The following is a 9,976-nucleotide window of genomic DNA, read 5'->3' on the forward strand; positions in this document are numbered from 1 at the left end:
TAGTGAGGTTTCATAACGACCTACATTTACTATGTCGAACAGAATACCTAGTATATGGTTAACTCCTGAAGGTCTATCCGAAGGAAACTAAGGATACGAGTAAGTCCTAAAGCAGTATCTGCTCTAAAACTGACGGGCATGCTGAGTGTGTTGTCCAGACGCTAGGAGACAAATTGCGAACCCGTGTCGTTGATTTTAGTGGCAGCAAAAGTAAAGGGTACAGGTGCTACAAGAGAAGCTGCTATCGTTTTACTATAGATCAAGACTGGAGAGGTTAATATGGTGATAATTGGAAAGGAAAGAGAGTATGGTAATGGAAAACAAGAAACTAAAGTGTCGGGAGGAGGTGAGAGGTAAGAAACCTCAGTAAAAGGGGCTCCCGAAAGAAATTACCGGCAAAGAGAATAGCCTATAGCCACGCCAGATTGTTAAGTAAAGATCGCGCACCGAAGATATGGTTTCTGCTAAGATGCAGGGACGAAAACAATAACAGAAAAGAAATGACCTGGAGGGCGAGGATAATGAGTTGACGCAATGAATTAGAAAAACCTATGATATGGAGCGAGGACTCATGAAAAGGGTCAAGGAATTTGAGCATAAGGAAATAAGGTAGAGGATGAGGAACGGGCATAAAGGAAAGAGCAGCTAAAAACAAAAGGGACCCTCCCGAAATATTATAACGCCCCATAAGGTCAGTTGAACATTCGAGGACGAATGTTCTAAAGGGGGGGAGGATGTTATAGCCCGTATTTTGTACGTTTGGAAATTTCAAAGTCGACGTGGAAAGTTAAGGGCGAGACCATTTTCAAAAATTATTTTGATGTACGAGATGTTAGGAATATTATTTATGAACATTGGTAGTATGGACACATTGGGAAAGGCCATGGGTAAAAAGAGAAATTTTGCAAAAATGGCCAATGGAAATAATGTGGAAGGCTAGGGGCGGAATGGTAATATTGAAAAAGTCGAGGGGCAAAACGGGAATTTCACACAAGTTTCTTGAAAGTTCAAAAGGGCCAAATTGGCCATGTGAAAAAAAAAAAAAAAAAGGAAAGAAAAATGATGACAAATAAGTCATCTTTGCAAAAAATTTTAAAGAAAATTCTAGAATTAGGCATGTGCCCCTCACATGCCTACAACAACTATATATATATATGTTCCTCTTTTAATTCAAGACAAAAGAAAGAACAAAAAAAAAAAAAGGAGAAGGAGCAAGACTAAAGGCCATTCGGCCATGGCATGGGGAATTTGTCCCCATGAAATCTCCTCCCAAAAATTATTTTCTTGTTGTATTCCTACTAATTCAAGGGTCCTCTCCAACGTGGTATAATTATTTCGGAAGATAAGTCGTTCGTTTCGTCGTTTGGACAATTTGGTGGAGTGAAGAAGTTAGAAGAAAAAGGTAAGATTCAATTCCCTTTTAGGTGTTGTAAGGCCTTTATTTATATTGTAGTATGTGGAAATGAGTAGAAATCATGTAAATATGGAAGTTGCATGGTGAATGTGCATGTGTACATGTGGCCGTATATGTGTTATGTTGTATGGTTAGGATGAGTTGCATTCCATGTTGTATTCTAGTTGTGGTGATTGTGGAATTTGTATTGAAAGTGAAAGATGGATAAAAATTTGATGAAGTTGGAATTTGGCCTAAGGCCGTGTGGTATGTGGTAGGGGAGTCATGATGGATTTATTTTGTTTAGTATGTTAGTTGTGTTGTTGTGACTTTATCAATGTAAATGAAGGATATATGGGTTAAGTTGGCATGAAAATGGAATGTAGAGAATTATGTCCTATTAATGTGATTTTATGGTATTAAGATAATGAAGTTGTTAAAGTGTGGATTATGGTTGTTAGTGATGAAGTAGTAAGTAGAAAATGTGTTGGGATGGTTTTGTTGCATATATGGGAATTTTGGATGGAATATGAAAATGTTGAACATTGGATATAAGGCTTGAAATACTTTTGGTTTATGTTTGAATGATTTTGAATTAGTATGTGAACATGAAAATATGGATATTGATTTATAAGTGTAAAGTTGGATTTGGAATTGTTGCATTATTTGGAAAATAAGACCATTTGCGCTAGAATGCGTTTCTAGTCGATTGTTGGTGTTGTTTATATTGTTGTTGGTATGGTTGTTGTTGTTTTTGCCGAGTTTAAATCTCGGGGATGTTGTATGTATAGGGGAGATGCTGCCCAAATTTTTGTAGACGAGTATTGGTTAAGATTGAAATCTTAAGGCCTTATATTAAAAGTTTGGTAAATTTGACCAATTGTAGGTTTTGGTCGAAACGGGATTTGAGTTTTGGCAAACGCAAAAGCGAAAAAGGTATGTAAGGCTCCACCCTTCCTTCTCTTGGCATGTCCTAGATGTAGTAGGTTTGAATTCGGATCTCGGGGACGACTCTACTCTTTGGAATCTACGTCCAAATTCACCCCTTTTCCATTCAATAAAATTGAATTAAATAATTTGTAAACAGTTGGAGGAATTGTCTAAATATCTAGATTTTGTGCAAATTGAATCCGACCATCTTAAAACTCTTATAAGTGATATGGTGAACACTAAAGTACGTGTTATGTGCACGCCACCTCATTTGACCCGAGGTGGGCCCACTATTCCCGAGTTTTTCCGTATTACTTTATTTTATTTGACTTGGTTTTGAGTAAAATGCAAAGGAAAACTTTTGGTTACTTTTCTAACTACTTGATGATAGCCGTTTTAATTATTTTAAAAAGTCTCACACTATATTCAAAAAAATGGGAACGATTTTAGAAGGATTATTTTTGACTTAATCCGTCGTGACATCCGAACGTCATACACTTTGATCATCGTACAATTTCCTTCGTATGATTTGTTATCTAAGTTATGCTATCGAGTTCTGTATAAGTTTTATATTTTGATATATACAAATAACCCCTGAAGTCCTATTTTGATAAGAATCCTCCGCGGCCTTTAAAAAGGTATGTGTCACACCCCGATCTCGATCAGGGTGTGATGGGCACCCAACCCCGTGACCGGAGCCGAGCGAACCCGCTGACCCTTACTACGTAAAATTTTTTTTTTTTTTTTTTTTTGAAAACCTTTAAGACAAGTAAACATAATAGATGACTGAAATACTCTTTTGTTGCTTTTAAGTTAAATAAAATATGTAACTGTATGTAACTCGTGTCATAATACAATCTGACTCCCGGAACCCATAACTCTGTCTGCAAAGTCTCTAATTGAAATCAGAAATCCTGGCACGCGTACTCTGACTCGGCTACACTCCAGGCCGAATGGAGCTTGCCAACTTCGCTGGAACATCTTCTATCCTGGCTTCTATCCGTCTGGGTGTACCTGCGTGGCATGAACGCAGCCCCCGAAGAAGAGGGGTCAGTACGAGCAATGTACTGAGTATGTAAGACATGAACAGTAACAGCATAGTAAAAGCTGTACGTATGAGACATATCATGTGTAATATGGTAACCTGTGCAAAGCAATAACTGTAGGGACACATAGATGGTATCACAGTATCGAGGAGCAACCTGTACATGTGAGTGCCACTCAGGGCGGAGGCCATGCACGCCTAGCTTTTTCTTTTTCTTTTTCTGAACACGGTGTTTCTTGTTTTTGTACATAGAAAACAGATACTTTTCGTAAAACGGTACTTTTTACTTGCGCACGTACGCCGAATTCATCGGCTCTCCCAACCCCCCTCCCCAACGGTTGTCCCAAGTATATCATATTATATATATATATATATATATATATATATATATATATATATATATATATTAAACAAAGATGTACACGGAAAGCTAACGTACGCCGCGTACGGCTCTCCCACAAATCCCGCGTCCGGCATCCCGCGTCCGGATGATAAGCCACCAATCGTGGACACGGTTACCCTCCCCATTCCCCACATATACAAAGTGTATACAAATACATTCATAAATATCAGGTATTATATACATTATTATATAAACAATTAAACAAAGATGCATGGGAGCCCAAGGAAAAGCTATAACGCTATCGGAGTGACGTAAGGTCGGTAACCTCCGATTTTATTATGAAATAACCATGGGCGCTTTATCTCACCTTGAAGGAACTAGTAGTAAGGCGAGACAATCAATGGAGGTCAACATTATGAATAAACATGGAGTAGAATCATAGTGTAGCGTTTCATGTACTTTGGAACCTTTAGACATAAGATCATTCTCGTCTTAGTCATCATAGTACCATTCTCATTTTTTTTTTTTTGACATCGTCATAGCCATTGAAAAACATAGCCTTGGCTATTATCGTCATATGCCTTTCTTATTCCTGGCATCATTATTGTCATCATAGAACTGTGGTCGTCGTTTTAGCTAGTAGGACTTTCGATGTTATAAAGCTTGGTTTTTAAAGAAAAACTGAGTATTTTGGAAAAACACCGGTAAACTTTTTAGAGAAGAAAATCATGCGTTGGGGTCGAAGGTTTAGTTAAAACAACTACTAATTTGATACTAGGAACAATAACCAAAAACTTTTATTAGCTATAGCATGAAAATAAGCTTAATGTAACAATAAGAAGAGATTTGGGAATAGTGGGCCCGCCTCGGTCGAATGAGGCGGCGTACACAATTTACGTATAATACATTTCATAATGTTGCTTATGGAAGTCTTAGGATGATCGGGTCGTATTCTTGCAAGTCCTAGGGTGTTTCGACCTTTCTTTCACTATTTAAGTATTTTTGGTTCAATGCCACTGAATGAATAGTAACTAGTTTTCAACCTCGGATTTCTAGAGTTAGGGAAGTCCCCGAGGCGCGAAATCAAGCCTATACGTCTAGGACATGCCAAAGAAAGAAAGTAAAGTCTTACATACCTCCTTCCGCTCCTTCTGCTACTCCAAATCCACGTTGCAAATTCGCCAAAATCTACAATTTGGTCATGTTTACCAAATGTTAATTAGCGAATTTTGAAATGGGATTCTTAAATGAAACTTGGCTACCGAAATTTCGGCAGCACTTCCCCTGTAAATATACCATGCCACCAAGTCTATCTTGGTCGATTTCAATCAAGAACAATCCCGGGAATTTAACCCGGCCAAATTATCAACAATACCAACAATTCTTGTCAACAACATTATCAATTTATTCAAGATACATTATAATGCTAATAACCCTTCTCCAAATATTCCAACACATTCCAATTATATTCAATCCAACTTCGTATATTCAAACGAACCACATATAATCAAACTATCATTAACATGCATATCTTCATGAATTTTCCATCTTTTCTACACATTACAACAACCAACATACTTCATAAAATTAATTCAATCCTCTCACATAACACCACCCATATACACGGCCAACACTACTCCATATGGCTACCATTCCAACATTATTATATTCATGGTTTTTCATTCATTTTACATCATGGATTCCACAACACAACAATCAAACTACCAAAATAAAATCAATTCATCACACCTTCTCAACACTACTTCTATTTGGTCATAACTACAACATGCATAATTTCATGTTTCTCGTTCATTTCTCCATTCTACAACATGCACCACCATTCATAATACAACAATCCGACATGCTAAATAAATTAATTCTTCATTTCCATACCATGCTACCTACACGGCCCCATGCATATACATACAACCACCATGCAAACTTTCCTATTTTCATGAATTCTATCCATTTCTACCTACTACAATATAAACAAACTCCTCATAATATATAAAATGGGATTAAATCTCACCTTTCCTCCTTAACTTCTTCACTTGTCCAAGGTGTGGAATCGTCGAAACGAACGTTCTATCTTCCGAAATAATTATACCACGTTGTAGAGGACCCTTGAATTAGTATAAATACATGAAGAAAAGAATTTTTGGGACAAGATTTCATGGGGGCAAAAATGCCCCACCTTGGCCGTGACCCTCTCTCTCCTCACCTTCATTTTCTTTCTTTCTTTCTTTCCTCTTTCCTTCAATTAAAAAGATGATCACATATATATACATGTGTCTTCCACTACTTATCCATATTTATGATTTAGTCCCTCAAGTATAACCTTATATCCTCCTTCTCCATCTCTAGAATTTTCTTCTTTTTTCTTGATTTTTCCTTCCTTTTCTTGAATTTTCTTACTTGGTCAAAGATGACCAAATGCCTTCCCTTGCACACTTTAGTCCCTCATTTATTTACACTTTGCCCCCTTTCATTTTTTTTTCTAGAGCTTTCTTCCCTTTTTCTTGAAATTTAATAAAGAAGGCCAAGTGTCTTCTTATATAAGATTTGGCCCTCCAAGGATTTTCTTGAACCTTGTGAAATTACTATTTTACCCCTCGACTTTTCTCATTCTTACCATTTTGTCCCTAACCTTCCGCATTATTTTCACGACCCATTTTCCGAATTTCTCTTCTTGCCCTTAGCCTCTCTCAATGTTTTCCACACTACCATTGTCCACAATTAATATTCCTAACAACTCGGACATTAAAATTATTTTAGAACATAATCTTATCCTTAACTTCTCGCCTTTGTCTCGCAACATCCGAATGTACGAAGTACGGGCTATAACATCCTCCCCCCCTTTAGAACATTCGTCCTCGAATGTTCAACTGACCTTATGGGCGTCATAATGTTCTGGGAGGGTTCCTTTTATAGCTACTCTTTCCTTCATGCCCGTCTCTTATTGTCGTAATGAAACCATTTGGCCTTTTATGGGTTCTTCTCTTTCTAATATGATCTCCCCCTTTAAGGGGATCCTTATACCGACAATCCTTTTACAAAGTCTTCGTTTATACCTTGCCTCTCATCTTCCTTCTAACTCCGTGCCTGACATCTCAGAAACTTTTTATCCTAAGTTTTCTCTTACCTTCCGTCTATGTCATCCCCTCGTCCACGAGCCTCATTCACTACTAGTCCTTTCACTCCCTTAGTTCGCTTGTTCGTGGTCCTTTCTGAACTGCACGTTGGTGTCGTAACTGTACGTTCATATCTCAAGCGTCTGCTACTTTTGTTCTTGGCACAGAATCCTTCGATACATATATTTTTACCAAACAACTAGCCCGCAGACTACTTCCAACCACTGTTCAAGCCTATTCTAATTCTAGGGTTGTGTTGTACTTCCCGTCTTTTACCGAGCCATTTCACCTCGTCTTACGCGTCCTCTTAAGGTTTCCAGCTATCCCATATACTCTAGTTTTCCTTAGGCTACCCTAACTTCTCACTTGCCTCTTGTATCTCAATTTGTAAAGCTTTTGGTTCACTTCCCGGTCACCCATCCCGAAATTGCTCCCGCCCGAGCACGCTTAACCCCGAAACTTTGGTGGAATTCGGTACCTTAACACTAATATAATCGCGTCCACTTTCTCATATGGTTGTTATTACATAATCTAAGGCCAGTCGAAGCCTTACAGCTTCCGAAACGTTTTCGTACTACGTCCTTTCTGTTACATTTACCGTTTTACCCTTTTCTCTTCTCGATATTCACTTTCTGCCTGTGTATGACTATTTTCTGTCCTGGGCTCCCAGTTCAGATAACAGAATAAATATATCCATCCAGTCTTACCTCTTTTGACCTCCATATCATTCCTCGCCTTTTTCCGCCGATACTGGGCGCCTGCGGAATTCAACAATTAGTATAAGGGGTCTCATTTCCTATGACTTGGCGCTATCGCACGATCTAATGACAGAAAGAAGGTCAACATTTCCTAGATGCCCCGTAGCCTCCTGTCTATAGATGTGGCCGGCTTCACACCCATAAACAGGACTCTACCGGACACGACTTTGCGGACAACCCTTGGACCAACACTTTCTCGATACCACTTTGTCACACCCCGATCTCGATCAGGGTGTGATGGGCACCCGACCCCGTGACCGGAGCCGAGCGAACCCGCTGACCCTTACTACGTAAAATTTTTTTTGTTTTTTTTGAAAACCTTTAAGACAAGTAAACATAATAGATGACTGAAATACTCTTTTGTTGCTTTTAAGTTAAATAAAATATGTAACTGTATGTAACTCGTGTCGTAATACAATCTGACTCCCGGAACCCATAACTCTGTCTGCAAAGTCTCTAATTGAAATCAGAAATCCTGGCACGCGTACTCTGACTCGGCTACACTCCAGGCCGAATGGAGCTTGCCAACTTCGCTGGAACATCTTCTATCCCGGCTTCTATCCGTCCGGTGTACCGCGTGGCATGAACGCAGCCCCGAAGAAGAGGGGTCGCATTTAGCAATGTACCGAGTATGTAAGACATGAACGATGTAACAAAGATAGTAAAAGCTGTACGTATGAGACATATCATGTGTAATATGGTAACCTGTGCAAAGCAATAACTGTAGGGACACATAGATGGTATCACAGTATCGAGGAGCAACCTGTACATATGAGTGCCACTCAGGGCGGAGGCCATGCACGCCTAGCTTTTTCTTTTTCTTTTTTCGAACACGGTGTTTCTTGTTTTTGTACATAGAAAACAGATACTTTTCAGAAAACAGTACTTTTTACTTGCAGTACAGACGCCGAATTCATCGGCTCTCCCAACCCCCCTCCCCAACAGTGTCCCAAGTATATCATATTATATATATATATATATATATATATATATATATAGCACAGAACAGACGCCGCGTACGGCTCTCCCACAAATCCCGCGTCCGGGCATCCCGCGTCCGGGATGATAAGCCACCGAATCGGGGGACACGCTTGCCCTCCCCATTCCCCACATATACGGTGTATACAAATACATTCATAAATATCGTGTATTATATACATTATTATATAAACAATTAAACGGCATGCATGGGAGCCCAAGGAAAAGCTATAACGCTATCGGAGTGACGTAAGGTCGGTAACCTCCGATTTTATTATGAAATAACCATGGGCGCTTTATCTCACCTTGAAGGAACTAGTAGTAAGGCGAGACAATCAATGGAGGTCAACATTATGAATAAACATGGAGTAGAATCATAGTGTAGCGTTTCATGTACTTTGAAACCTTTAGACATAAGATCATTCTCGTCTTAGTCATCATAGTACCATTCTCATTTTTTTTTTTTTTGACATCGTCATAGCCATTGAAAAACATAGCCTTGGCTATTATCGTCATATGCCTTTCTTATTCCTGGCATCATTATTGTCATCATAGAACTGTGGTCGTCGTTTTAGCTAGTAGGACTTTCGATGTTATAAAGCTTGGTTTTTAAAGAAAACCGAGTATTTTGGAAAAACACCCAAACTTTTTAGAGAAGAAAATCATGCGTTGGGGTCGAAGGTTTAGTTAAAACAACTACTAATTTGATACTAGGAACAATAACCAAAAACTTTTATTAGCTATAGCATGAAAATAAGCTTAATGTAACAATAAGAAGAGATTTGGGAATAGTGGGCCCGCCTCGGTCGAATGAGGCGGCGTACACAATTTACGTATAATACATTTCATAATGTTGCTTATGGAAGTCTTAGGATGATCGGGTCGTATTCTTGCAAGTCCTAGGGTGTTTCGACCTTTCTTTCACTATTTAAGCATTTTTGGTTCAATGCCACTGAATGAATAGTAACTAGTTTTCAACCTCGGATTTCTAGAGTTAGGGAAGTCCCCGAGGCGCGAAATCAAGCCTATACGTCTAGGACATGCCAAAGAAAGAAAGTAAAGTCTTACATACCTCCTTCCGCTCCTTCGCTACTCCAAATCCACGTTGCAAATTCGCCAAAATCTACAATTTGGTCATGTTTACCAAATGTTAATTAGCGAATTTTGAAATGGGATTCTTAAATGAAACTTGGCTACCGAAATTTCGGCAAAGACTTCCCCTGTAAATATACCATGCCACCAAGTCTATCTTGGTCGATTTCAATCAAGAACAATCCCGGAATTTAACCCGGCCAAATTATCAACAATACCAACAATTCTTGTCAACAACATTATCAATTTATTCAAGATACATTATAATGCTAATAACCCTTCTCCAAATATTCCAACACATTCCAA

This window comes from Lycium ferocissimum, chromosome 4 (genome assembly GCF_029784015.1).
Source record: "Lycium ferocissimum isolate CSIRO_LF1 chromosome 4, AGI_CSIRO_Lferr_CH_V1, whole genome shotgun sequence".
NCBI classification, from domain to species: domain Eukaryota; kingdom Viridiplantae; phylum Streptophyta; class Magnoliopsida; order Solanales; family Solanaceae; genus Lycium; species Lycium ferocissimum.